Source organism: Ixodes scapularis, unplaced genomic scaffold (assembly GCF_016920785.2).
Source record: "Ixodes scapularis isolate PalLabHiFi unplaced genomic scaffold, ASM1692078v2 PGA_scaffold2__306_contigs__length_199485367, whole genome shotgun sequence".
NCBI classification, from domain to species: Eukaryota; Metazoa; Arthropoda; class Arachnida; order Ixodida; family Ixodidae; genus Ixodes; species Ixodes scapularis.
The window spans coordinates 142399266-142412159 of NW_024609857.1; the positions used below are offsets into that span (position 1 = coordinate 142399266).

The 12894-nt window shown below is 48.1% G+C and overlaps 1 pseudogene; it reads left to right on the forward strand.

The window, feature by feature from the left end:
* The first annotated feature begins 6374 nt into the window (after positions 1-6374).
* LOC121836617 lies at positions 6375-7633 on the forward strand (annotated as a pseudogene).
* The last annotated feature ends 5261 nt before the right edge of the window (positions 7634-12894 follow it).

A 12894-nucleotide genomic window follows, 5' to 3' on the forward strand; every position in this document is an offset into this window, starting at 1 on the left:
CACCTGCGCTCCGTGAAAGTGACCGCCTCCGCGGGAACAATATGAAAAGCAGCATAGCATCACTTAGCACGGCACGGGCAATACCAGCTTCAAGGCAGCTCTCCGGTGCGCCGCACAACCAAAGTGAGCCTTCGGTTATTTGAACGAAGCGGCACCGCGATTGCACACTGCCGAGCACGCCTCACGCAATTTCCGTCACTAAACTGTGTATCCATATAAATTGCACACGCTTCACTGCAGACCTCGAGGATTTCGATGGTCAACGAGAGCGCAGAAACGTCGCCTAAAAATTTATCCTAGCGATATCCGAATCAATCGGAGTCCGAGCAACGCATGGCCGTTTGTCTCTTCCGTGGCCATATCCCCGTCGTTCACAAGCGAAATACACACCGTTCCTCCGTATTTCCACGTTATACCTACATGAGACCCCACGCTGAACTCTGAGGTCGCTTTCGACCGGTCTCATATGACGGCTTCCGCGTCTGAAATCAACTCGCCGAGACGACCGACAACCAACAAAGCAACCGACAAGCTCCGGCCCAGCTGGGGCCAGCCGCTGCTTGTGCGCTGCCATCTTTCCTGTGACGTCACGTATTTGGTTTGGTCACGCGACGAGTGGTCACATTGGCGTACACCCGCAGGTGATATGAAGGTGAACTTCCGGACCGTCTACCGATCCCCGGTCCGTTCTATCAGCGCCATCACGCGGCTGCCGTGGTGGCTCGCTTTCTTATCGCGCTTGTGATCGACGGCGACGTCTCAGAGACGTCGTCGTGTTTCTTCCACCCAGTCCCAGGTGGTCTAAGAAATGGTAAACCAAAGATGGCATTGATTTTCTTTTTTTTTTTTCAGCTAAATACGAAGGGCATGGCTGAGGCGGGATGGGTGAAATTTTGTTTCTATAACTTCTTTATTCTTGTCGGAGCTGTTTATAGGCCACCAAGTGCTGGAAATGAGATAATGTACGAATTGCATGACTTCCTCTAGGAACAATCTAAGAGTTTCACAACAATAATTATGAGGGGTTACTTCAACCTTCCAAGCACTGACTGGCCTCCGATGACTACAGTGGCCCCATGTGAACACTCCGATGCCTTCATAGATATTGCTTTTCGGATATATCCCAACAAAAATAGAGTAAAGTCCCACTCGCATAGCTAAATCTACTAGTTCCATTCTTGATATTTCTTTTGTTATTTAGAAACTTTATGTAGCCAACGAGCACTGTGTGGTCGCGGAGGGCTTATCTGACCATTGTATGGTCATTCTTGATTGCCTCTTCTGAGAAAGCTCCGCCAGCACAGAAGAGGGCTGTGGTGGCAGGTGTTCTTTTCTCTTAAATACCGTTCAATATCAGGTGCTGACCACTATCGAGCTGAAAATTTCATACATTACCAATGTGTTTTATTTTCAGACCACTCTGCGTGGTTTTAGAAATGCTTGTGTTCAATGTACAACCCTGTCACGCAAAAAAAAAAAAAAAAAAAAAAAAAGAGTTTTGATTGGAAGAAAAAGCTTTGTCTCGGAATTTACATGAGGGAGGAACTTCTGCATATCTTATGTTGCAATAGACTACATCACCCACTCGCAAAGCAGGACATCCAGTCGCTGCCATGTCTCTATCAGGCAACCTCATTTCTTGGCATTTCAAATGAGAGGAGAACTGCACTCGCACAGCTTTGATCAGCGCTCAAAAGAGAGGGCACATGTGCCTATATCTTTGGCAGCTTGGCCAAGAAATGTTGTCCCGAGTACAGGCTCGTGTGAGCAATCACGAGAAATTGCTAACTTATTAAGGTAAATCCCACTCGCAAGCTGTACCCACTTGCATAACTGTACCTACTTGCATGCCAGCCGTGCCGCACTTGGAATGTTCTATGCGGAGGGCAAGTCCGTTTTGATTGGCTCGGAGTGAAAGGATGGCGGGTGCACCTCCACGCAGGCTGCCCCGAGGTCTACCCCTATCCTTCCAAACCGAGTAGTAGTAGTAAGCGTTACAGGTGGTGTAGGGGGATTACTCAGAGCTCGTCTTTCTGGCTTTACCGCAACCCCTATGCAAAAAGCAGAAAAGCTGGCGCTGCGCATCGAGTGCACACGTCGCAGTCTACTGCAGACTGCTTTTTCACTGGAAGGCTATTCAACCAGATGGTGGCCTCGCTCTAACAAAAGCTCGAACGCCCCTAATGCACATTATGAGTACAGGTAATGCGAACTCATTCGTCGTTCATTCGAGCCATGCCAGTCGACAAGGTCTGTTCACGTAGCAGAGCGCGTTGAATAAACTTTAGTTCGCACAGGAAAAATCAAACACTGAAATAAACAAAGAACTTTTTTTGCAAAAAAAAAAAAAAAGCGTGGCATCTGTACAAGCAGTTCCTTCAGTTTCCACAGCGTAACGGAGGGCATGCCCCTCCGTATTCTCCCTTCCTCCTCTCCTGCTCCCCTCCCATTTAGCGGGGAAATTTTCCCGCTAAATTTAGCGAAAAAATTTCCCACTAAATTTAGCGGGAAACTTTTCCCATAATACAACGCGCGATCACGCCCTGTTGCATTATGTTCGTAAGTCCATGACGTCACGGAATAATCACACACTCTTTTCACCTGAGCCGAGATGGTCACACACTATCTCCACCTCAACGTGATGGCCCCAGCTTCTCCACCTCTCTTCCACGCGCCCAAAATGCCGAGAGAAAAAACAAGTGGAAAGAAGGTTACTACCAACTAAACTGCGTCTCGCGCCGTCGATATTTCTGAAACAAAAAGAATATTTGTTTTAGCGCAAAATTTATTTTGTGACACGCGTGTCCCAACCAGACTAATTAAAAAAAAAAACTTATTTTTAGTGGCCCTTTAAGGTTGGGATAAAATAAAATGCCTAAGTATTAAAGGGGCGATGCTACCATTTTTATAATTTCATGAAATACAGCTTACAAATATTCTTTGACGTTCATTACCTAAGAAACACCCGTTAAGTTTTTCCCCGCGCAATGGCAATCGCAGAAAGAAAAATTTATAGAAAAGCAAGGTTCACCCCCTCGTCTCGCACCCTGAAACAAACGGCCACGTGATCTGGAGCTGAATGTTTATTACAGCCACGCGCTGGAGTTGGCAAAGCACAGGGCACACGCTGAGTTCCAGACATTAGTTCAGCTATTCCCGCCATCCCAGCGAAATTGGGAACGAACCCGAATTCACGCCACGGCGTTGATGGTCACGAGCCCAACTTGATTGCTCAAGCGGTTCTCATGTTCACAGAAACTGCATTTAAATATCGCCGCCTCAGGGATCGCAAAGCTTAATGAGAAAATGTCTCGGTTTACATTGTTGACAATGCCAAGAGAGCGATCCACCCAATTTCGTCATAAACTTTTGCGAAGGAGAGAATGAAAGGAAGCGCGCGCTTGTAGCCTTGAAATTACGCGGCAGCAATGACGATCCTAAACGACGTCAAAGAGCCTACTAGGATCGGAAATAGCGTCACCACGGAAACGGCCCCCGATCTTGCCCTGAATAAAAACATTAACTCAGCCACATGGACAAATACGGGCCTCAGGTTGGAAAGTGACCACTTTATAGTGGAAACGACCTTGCAGATGGCCCCGTTTAAACCTCCCCCCTTAAAAACGAGACTAACGGATTGGAACAACTTCCGTAAAATTAGGGACAAGACCGCTCTAAAGGAAACTGGCAACCCGAATGAATGGACCCGCGCCCTGAAAGAAGATGTAAAAGCCACCACAGAAGAAACAGAGGCGATAACCTCGCAACACACGACCGACCCTGAATTGAAACATATGTGGAAGCCCACTTTAGCTTACAACTAAGGTGCAAAAAGCAAGAACACAATCGCATCTCAGAAAGAGGGTAACAGAGCTAGAAAGGAAAATAGAAGCGTACGCGTTCGAGCTCAAAAACAGCACTGGGGACAGGTATGCGACAGCGTGAACGGGCATCTGAGTAAGAAAAATGCGTGACTTCTGCTACGACACTTACTCGATCCCACACTGACCAAAACGGCTCAACGCAATAGACTCGCTCAAATAGTACACCAACATGAAGGCAACACAGAAGACTTAATCAAAGAACTCATGGATAGATGACCACGCAATCCACCGACCCACTTCCCCAGTACAATTGTGAGCCAAACCCAGAATTAGACCAGGAATTTAACACAACGGAAATATGGCAAGCCATGAGCCAGGGATGGGCAGTATTTCAAATGCAAGTATCTGAAATACGTATTTCAAATACTTTGTGTATTTTGCATTTGTATTTAATTACAAATTGGGTAATGTGTTTGACGTGTGTATTTAAATGCTAAAACGTGGGTATTTTAAGTACAATTGTTATTAAATACAATTTTGTGGGCTAAAACACAACCCTGAAATTTATTGTCACGACTCATTTTGCTCATCACAAACGTGTCCAAAGCTGCTCTTTCTTCATCTCAACGCCAACGGCAACAACAGACCAAGAAACTTCTGATCTCTTCATACAACAGTCCTGCGGCAGTTCGCGTCTCCCTCACCGCGGGCGCCCGGCCACGCCGGGCGCCCGCGGCACTTGCCTCTATTACGTTAAATAAATGTTATTACCAAAGTTACAACCACATGCATAAAAACAAGAATGGTTAGATATAGTCTCCATCCTTTATTCGGCCGTGGGGCTTTTTTCTTTTTCTCCTCCGGCTTTATTTTAAAGGCACCGTCCAGAGTAGGAAGAAAACTACGTTCTGCACCGAATGCAGTGTCTCTCAATCAAGCACAAGCGTTTAGTGACTTTGTGATTACGGTGCTAGTCCAGGGCAAGAATAGTGACGAAATCGATGTCCACAGGCAGACTGGCTAAATAAGTGCCTGTGACAACTTGTGATGCTTTCCAGCCTGATTTCCATCCATATTTTTGCCTGCAACATTCTAAATGCGCGGGTCGTCCAGATTTTCGTAACTGGTGCGAGTTACAAGAATAAAAAATTCTCTAGCTAGTGCTGCGCGTCTTGGTCGTCTGGGTTCTTTGTTGGTCTATACCAAAATGTGGTTGGCAAAAAAAGCTGCTTGAAGCTCTGTACTTTTTTCACCCATTACGTCCAAGCTGATTACATTTTTTATTATTATATTTCTATTACGTTACTAGAGCCTCCCATACTAACTCCCGAGTGTGCGACGCAAAATTAAAATGAGATACCCAGAAACCCGTTGCAGGTGTCCTGAAGTCGCTGCCGCAAATTTTGAGGAATGTATTTGGAAAAGTATTTGGAGGAGACCAAATACATTTGGTGGTATTTGTATCGTGTACTTAAATGCTTTTTTAGAAATATAATTAGATTTGTAATTAAATACATTTTTGACGAAGTATTTTGTATTTTTATTTCGATACATATTTGCATGTATTTTGCCCACCCCTGCCATGAGCCAACTCAAAACAACATCAGCGGCGGGACCCGACGTCGTCACAAACAAGATGTTGAGAAATCTCGACCTCACGTCTGTGATGGCCCTAAATGACCTGAGCAACAAGTACTGGCAGGACGGTGAAATCCCCCAAGGATGGAAACACGCCAGAATCATCTTTATACCTAAACCAGGCAAGAAGTTAAAAACCGAAAACCTAAGACCCACCTCCCTTACACCTTTCATCTTGCTCAGGGAAGCTCATGAGGCACGTGGTTCCAAACAAACTCCAAGGATATGAGGAGGATAACAACTACCTACCCCCTCCATGCTGGGATTTAGGGCCCAACTGTCCAGGCAGGACGTCATGCTCCAACTTGGCGAAGAAGTGATCACCAAAAGCTCGAGCACGAGAGTCATCCTCGGCCCTTGACAGCTTGTCACATGAGGCCATCCTCACTAACCTGTCGAGGCTAAATCCAGGATCCCGAACCTTCAACTACATAAGATCGTTTCTGGACGAGAGGACGGCAGAAATATCGATCGGCGGGACGATCTCGGATCCCTTTCGCATGAGGTGTCCGGGAACCCCGCAGGGCTCAGTACTCTTGCCGTTTCTGTTTAATCTTGCACTCGGAGAATAACCGAAGCAACTCGAGGCTATCCAAAATCTCAGACACACTTTCTATGCAGACGATATCACCGTCTGGATCACCACAGGAGATGATGGGGACATAGAAGAGACCATACAAAGGGCAGTCGATACCATAGAAGCCTACGTCAAAGCGGTAGGACTAGTCTGTTCTCATCCCAAATCGAAGCGCCTAATTAAAAGAGGCAATCCAAGGGGACAAAAATCCCGCCTTCCGCCAGCCGACATAAACGTACGTGTGCAAGGCAAAGTCATTAATTAAACAAGTCAACTCCATCCGGATCCTTGGAATGATCATCCAAGAGAACCGAAATAATACCCAAGTCATCGAAATGCTAAACGTCTCGGTCCACCAGACCATTAGACTGATCCGTCACATAGCGATCAGGAGAAAAGGCGTTAAGGAAAACGATCTATGCCGATTGGTGCGGGCCTTTGTCATCAGTAGAATGACCTACGCTTTCCCTTATCTACAATTATACGACGCCGAGAAACTCAAAATCGAAAAACTCATCAGGTAGGCCTGATGAGTCCTTCAACACCTCCACCGACAAGCTACTGCTACTCTGTCTACATAACACGCTAGGCGAGCTGACTGAGGCCCATCGCAGAATGCAAGAGCTCAGGCTCGCTCGCACCATTGCGGGTAGAGCGATCCTAAAAAGACTAGGAATAAACGCGGCACCACTCAACGCGGGCACGCGCATAATCCCGTCTAACGACAGAAAGACAATCACGGTAAAACCATCACCGAAATGCATGCACCCCGTCCACCACGAAGGCAGACGCAAGGCCCGGGTCCGAGCCCTAGCCAAGAAACTTGAGGGCCGAACGGACGCCGTTGGACGCGGCCGCTTACCCAACCCCTAAAAGGGCGTACGCGATCGCCGCTGTGACCGAGGAGGGCCAACTCGTAGCAAACGCGACTGTACCTACAAACTCTCTCGAAATAACCGAAACGGCAATCGCCTTGGCGCTAACAAACCTGCAAGCGAGAGTAATTGTCAGTGATACAAAAGCAGCCATTGATAATTTCGCCAAGTGCCGCATACCTCCCATCTCCTTGGCAATTCTCAAGAATTACCCAAAATAAACGCAAGACGTGGAATTGGTCAGGGTGCCGGCTCACTCGTCAAACCCGGGGAACGAGACAGCCCGCGATAAAGCTCGAGGATATATCGGCCGAGCTGTGGATGATAACTTGGTCGTCAGATTACCGAGAGACGGCCTTAACACGTACCACGAGATCACTCCACACTACAGGCTCGAAGGGCCAACTTTCCCACCTCCGAATAAAAACTTAACCAAAGAACAGGAGCTACTATGGAAACAGCTCCAAACTAAAACTCTCTCTAACCCCGCGTTCTTAAGCCATGCATACCCAGATAGATCTAAACCGGAGTGCAGCAAATGCGGTGGCAAAGTCACCGTAGACCACATCTTCTGGGACTGTCCGACAGATTCCCCACCAATATCGCTCTAGAGGCTCGCGCACCCGGGCCCGTGGGAGAACTTGCTGCTCAGCTCCGACCTGGACACCCAAGTCCAGGCCGTGACTAGAGCCCAAAAGGTCGCCGCCGATCTCCATTGACGGCCACCAAGCAAGACCTAGCGTCACGAGGATCAGTGGCACCCGGGGCGGTAGCCCGCCGCGACACCCCCCCCCCCCCCCCCTCCAGCCCCCCCTCCGCTGTCGCGTAGCCCGCCGCGACTCCCCCCCCCCCCCCCCCCCCCCTCTCGTGGCCCGCCGCGACACCCCCCTGAGCCCTGCGCCCGGGGCGATCCGCCCCTTCCCCCCCTTGTGACGCCACTGCCCACCTGTAACTCTAGCCGACAATAAAGGTTTTCCAAACCAAATGGTCAGTGCCGTTGCGGGTGAGTATACTTAGGTCCCACTAGTACCAGTAAGCTCGTGTAGAGCGACAGTTCTTCCCAGCCAATATAGTTGCAGGGACACTTTAATCTTGTTAACTTTCTTCAAAACTATCTCATCGACGCCATAGATTAAATCCAGAGGGAATTTCTTCTTCGTAACTCTCACAAATACAGATTTGTCAGAGTTAATTTCCATTTACCATTTTTTACTACAATTAAAGAAACGCAGAGAGTAATCATTAAGTAACTGTTGATCACTTACCTTGTCAGCAGTCTCGGTGGTTCGGAGGCAAACCACCGACCTGCTGATCGCCAGGTGCTGGGTTCAAATCCCGGCCGATGTTCTGTCGGTGGGCTTATTGCGAAAAGAGCGCCGCGCAACTAGTATTTCGGCTCCACGTCAAGAGATCCCCAAGTGGTCCTCCGCTGGGGCGTGCCAGATGCCCTTCATTGGTTTAGCACACCCCCAAATTTGTTTCTTTTTGAGACGATCACCTTGTCAGTGGCTATTAAAGAAGACTTTACGCCCATATTGATGTGGCCCATTTAGTATTGAGCAATAGACCCTTTTCGAAACTCAGCGCCATTGGGTGGCTCAAATAGCAGTTTACTTTTCATCATACTAATGGCAGTAATTGACCTGCACACCGTAGTAGTTTGCAAGGCGCCATCACTTTCACTAGTCAACAGCAGTCGAGAACGTGTGTTTTTACCCTACAACTATTTCTGGATCTCTCAGTTGCAATGGTGACAGATGCACAACGGGTAAGAACGAAGTACCGATCCACGTTGGAGCCGTGAGGAAATTTTATACATCAAGGGTCTGTAAAACCGATTGTGTGCCGCCCACAGATTAACTGGACCTGAGTTAAAATTGACGCTTACGCAGCTCTTGTATTCGATTCCCGACCACAAGGCCTCCATTAGTACGACACCAAGGCCACTCCCCAGATGATGATGTAAGGGAGCAAATTTATCAGACTAAATTTCGGAAAAAGGTTCTATCACAATTCGGCGAGAGTCGGATCGTTTTTTCCGGCGCTAAAGCGTCCGCGAAATGGGACGGTCTCTTCCAGGTGCAGCATGCCGATTCCCTCACGTATCTGGAGATGCTGAGCCTGCTGCGACGCTACGCAGCCGGATTTCAAGCGCGAGGCATCGGGCGCGGTGACCGCGTCACCTGCTGTTTGTGCAACACACTGGAAAATTTCGTGGCTTTGTTCGGCGTCATATTTGCTGGAGCAACGACCATCTTGACCGAACCTGCGCTGACGTCCGGTGAGTCCTGCTTCTTCCGGGCGCCGACACCTTAGTCTCGGCCTAAGAAGCGCCGGGCGGAGCTTAATGACTCCTTGCTTCTCGTTCTTCGGTTTTTTCTCGGCCGCAACTCGATTGGCGGCCGAGCCATAATAACATGCTTGGGACTCAATTGCCACGCCCTGCGTTCTTTAAGCGGTCGGTGACCGTAGACGCGACTCTGACATCACGCACCCGCGGTGGCACCGCTGTCGGCGCATGCGCAGAAGCTTCACCTCACGCGAGTTTCTGCGCACGCGCATTGCCTTTGAGCCATAGGAACACGCAGCAACTGATCATTGCAGACGGGAACGCAAGCAACCTGTACTTAAAAGTTGAAACGATGTCAAACTTCGCTTTTATTACAGTACTGGTTTGGCCTCTCTGTTTAGTCATAAAATGGGAAAGCGATAGCTTTATATTGGAATCTTGTGCGGACATTGCCTGGTCGTGTTGCTGTTGGTCGCACAGCAGCGAGGCCATGAGAGAGAGAGTCAGCAGAGGAGTGCAGCTGTTGGTCTGACGTCATAGCGCGCGCGACCAATGGGGTCGTGCCGCGCAGATTGAGTGGGGGGAAGGGTAAGGGGTGCGCTGACAGCAACCCTCTCTCCTCCCCCCCCCCCCCCCCCTTATCAATCCTCCCTCGCGAGGGAGGGTTGCATTGTAGGATAGTAGCTATGTAATAGTTCTAGCGTACCGGGCGACTTTCTTAATTATATCTTAAACCCGATGCGTAAACTCCATTGCCACCCAGGATTTCGATACCTTTTTCGGACCTGGGTTTGGTTCGTGCCTCAGAAATACTCTTCTGCATGCCCGGAACCCTTCAAGCTATATAAAATACAATAGACGTAAATTAGAGATTAGGTTCTTTAGGTCCCGGACCTTGGAGTGTGGTCAAAGACCGGAAGTGATCGTGGAAGATAGGGCCGGGTGCTGGTTGGAGTTGAAGACATCTTCTTGTTGAGGCCGACGGCGGAGAGTTGACGGATTTGGAGGCTAAGTTGTAATGATTACAGCAAAGGAAACTAAACCTTACTGCTTCGTAAAACAATTGCAGGAAGACAGTAAAAATATTTAGAAACTGTAACTAACTTCCGTGCACGCCTTACGTAGTTAAACCGTTACAAAAACGGACGCCTCTGCGTCAAGTGTCCTCCCGCGCACGGTGAGGACGGTGGCTAAACAGCAGAGCAGGAGCTGTCGCCGAGTAACGCGGTGAACCGCGGGAGAGAACTGCCGGGCCACTCGGGCACGTTCAAACTCGACGATTTTCAGTCAGTCAGAGCATTGCAGAAGGAAAAGCGCGTCCCCTACAATCAGGGTCTGGATAAAATCCCATTGGGAACAGGTCCCTACACACTCTTAACCAATCGGACGGGCAAAACCACCCTCGCCACGAGTCCAAAGGTCAGTTCCCAAGGACAGGTTCCACGGCTAGAGTTAAAACATTGACACACGAGCCGTAATTTGTTTATGGTCGGAGAAAATAAACTCACTCCGATGATTCCAGCGAGAATCGCCAGGACGTGCCTCACGGGTAAAACCCTCACTTGGAGTGTGAACATTAGGTGCGTTAAAGCGAATAGATAAACAGAGAACTTGCCGGACACAAGACGCATGCGTCTAGCGAGCACAAGGGCGGCGAAAGATCCCCCCGGATTCCAAGATTACACAACCACCCCGGGTGGGTTCACCCGAGGCTGTGTCTACGTCTGTGCGTAAACCTCTGGCGCTCTTGGGACCCCCGCATGCCGCCAGCCCCTATAACCACTGGAGCATGATCCGCGGTCTCCACTGTCGTGGCCTGCGCCCGAGATTTGTGTCCACGGCACTTCGTCTAGTTTACGAAACGGCCTGCCCGTAGACAAGTGCACTTATGGGTTATGCTGGCTCTGTATAGGTTTGTACACCTGGATGCCCCGGTCCTTGGGTAAGGGAAAGACTTGAGGGCAGTGACCCGCCGTGGGAAAGACAAAACCCCGCCCGTAGTGGACAAGCTATAGGTTCAGCACGTACTGGTAAAAAGAAAGGAAAAAAAAACTTTTTTATTCGCCGTCTCGGCGGTGCGCGAAAATTCAACCACCGTCCAGGTAATTTGTGCGAAGAATTGCTTAGGACACAAATAAGAGCTTGTAGAACTCGGGAACGTTCTCATACCTTCCGCCACAGAGAATTACGTTTCGCAAATATTCGAGTTTTTATGTCGAACCGTTTAAACTATCTTGTTAGACCTCATCCTCAGCCAACGCTTCCAAGATAGCAAGGCCATAGTACCTAATGTTATCCGTCACATAAATGAGGCTATTGTAGAGCAGATATTGGACACGAGTGCTGTAACAGCATCCCGTTGAGGCTCGGTTGAGTCATTGAGGATGCGAGACGAACGCCTATTCAAAACTATGGTACGATTTGTGCCTCTGCTTCGCTTACGCGATGTAAAAAAAATCAGTACCACGGCTGCTATCAAGGGGGCGTTGGCTCAGCTGGAGAACCTCTGTTCGCCGCAGCATCACACACCTCGAGCGCGGTACGACTAGAAAAAAAACAACAGGTTAGTGTATGTATAGACATATAATTAAAACAGCCTATATGTATAACATATAATCAAAACAGCGCATATGCATAATATATAATTAAACCAGCCTATATGTATAACATATAATTGAAACAGCTCACAAAGCACCTCCAAACATTACTAAGTATAGACCTTTCCAGCGCTTATCAGTGAGGTGAAAAATGCTGAAGCTCTGGACTGTGGACGCATGTGCCGGGTCGAATACTCCACAGAAAAAGCCAACTGCGCATGCTCAGAATTCGTTCAAAAACCCACTATACAAAGACGGAAGCGCGCGAAAGGCTATTATTGAAATGGCATTTACGTCGGTTGAGACTGACGTGAACATTTTTCTGGAAACGTTCGGTAAAATATTTAGATCGAAATTATATTCCTGGATATCTTTTTTTTTTTCTATCTTCTATACTCCCCGCTCTCTAATATAGACAAAATGGCGATATGAATACGGAGCTTAAGACCCCCGTGGTCGCTATACGGGTAGAAACTGCGGGAGAGGAGGAGATGAAAGCGCACGGCGACGTCGGAACGCCGAGCTCTGATTCGAATGATTAGTGCGCAGACGCGAAGTTAGATGCCTTTGTTTCTAAAAAGCGTCCGAAAGCGTTTGAACACGGAAGCCGGAAGCCGGATGCCGGCGTTTGAGTTCGAGTACTTTTAAACGGCGAGTTGAGACAGAGGAAGCTAGCTTGCGTCCAGTTACTAATTATTCCGACGGCGTGCCCGCGCCATCTCATCTCCTTTCCTTTCTTAGTTTCTACAAATATTTTTGGAGAGCCTGACTATAGGCTTGGATTTCATGCACATAAAGGTTTTTGGGGTTTTCATTTCTTCAGATGAGCTGACATTTCAAGTAACAGACTCTGCATCCAAGTACATTTTAACCGACTCTGAGAACGCGCCAAAGTTTCGGGGACTACAAACTCGAGCTGATATTAAGGTGCGTATACGTGCGATGAAGTCATATGTATATATATATATATATATATATATATATATATATATATATATATATATATATATATATATATATATATATATATATATATATACCTACCTGCATGTGCTCTTTTCGGTTCTGTGTAACTGCACACGCCACTCTTGTC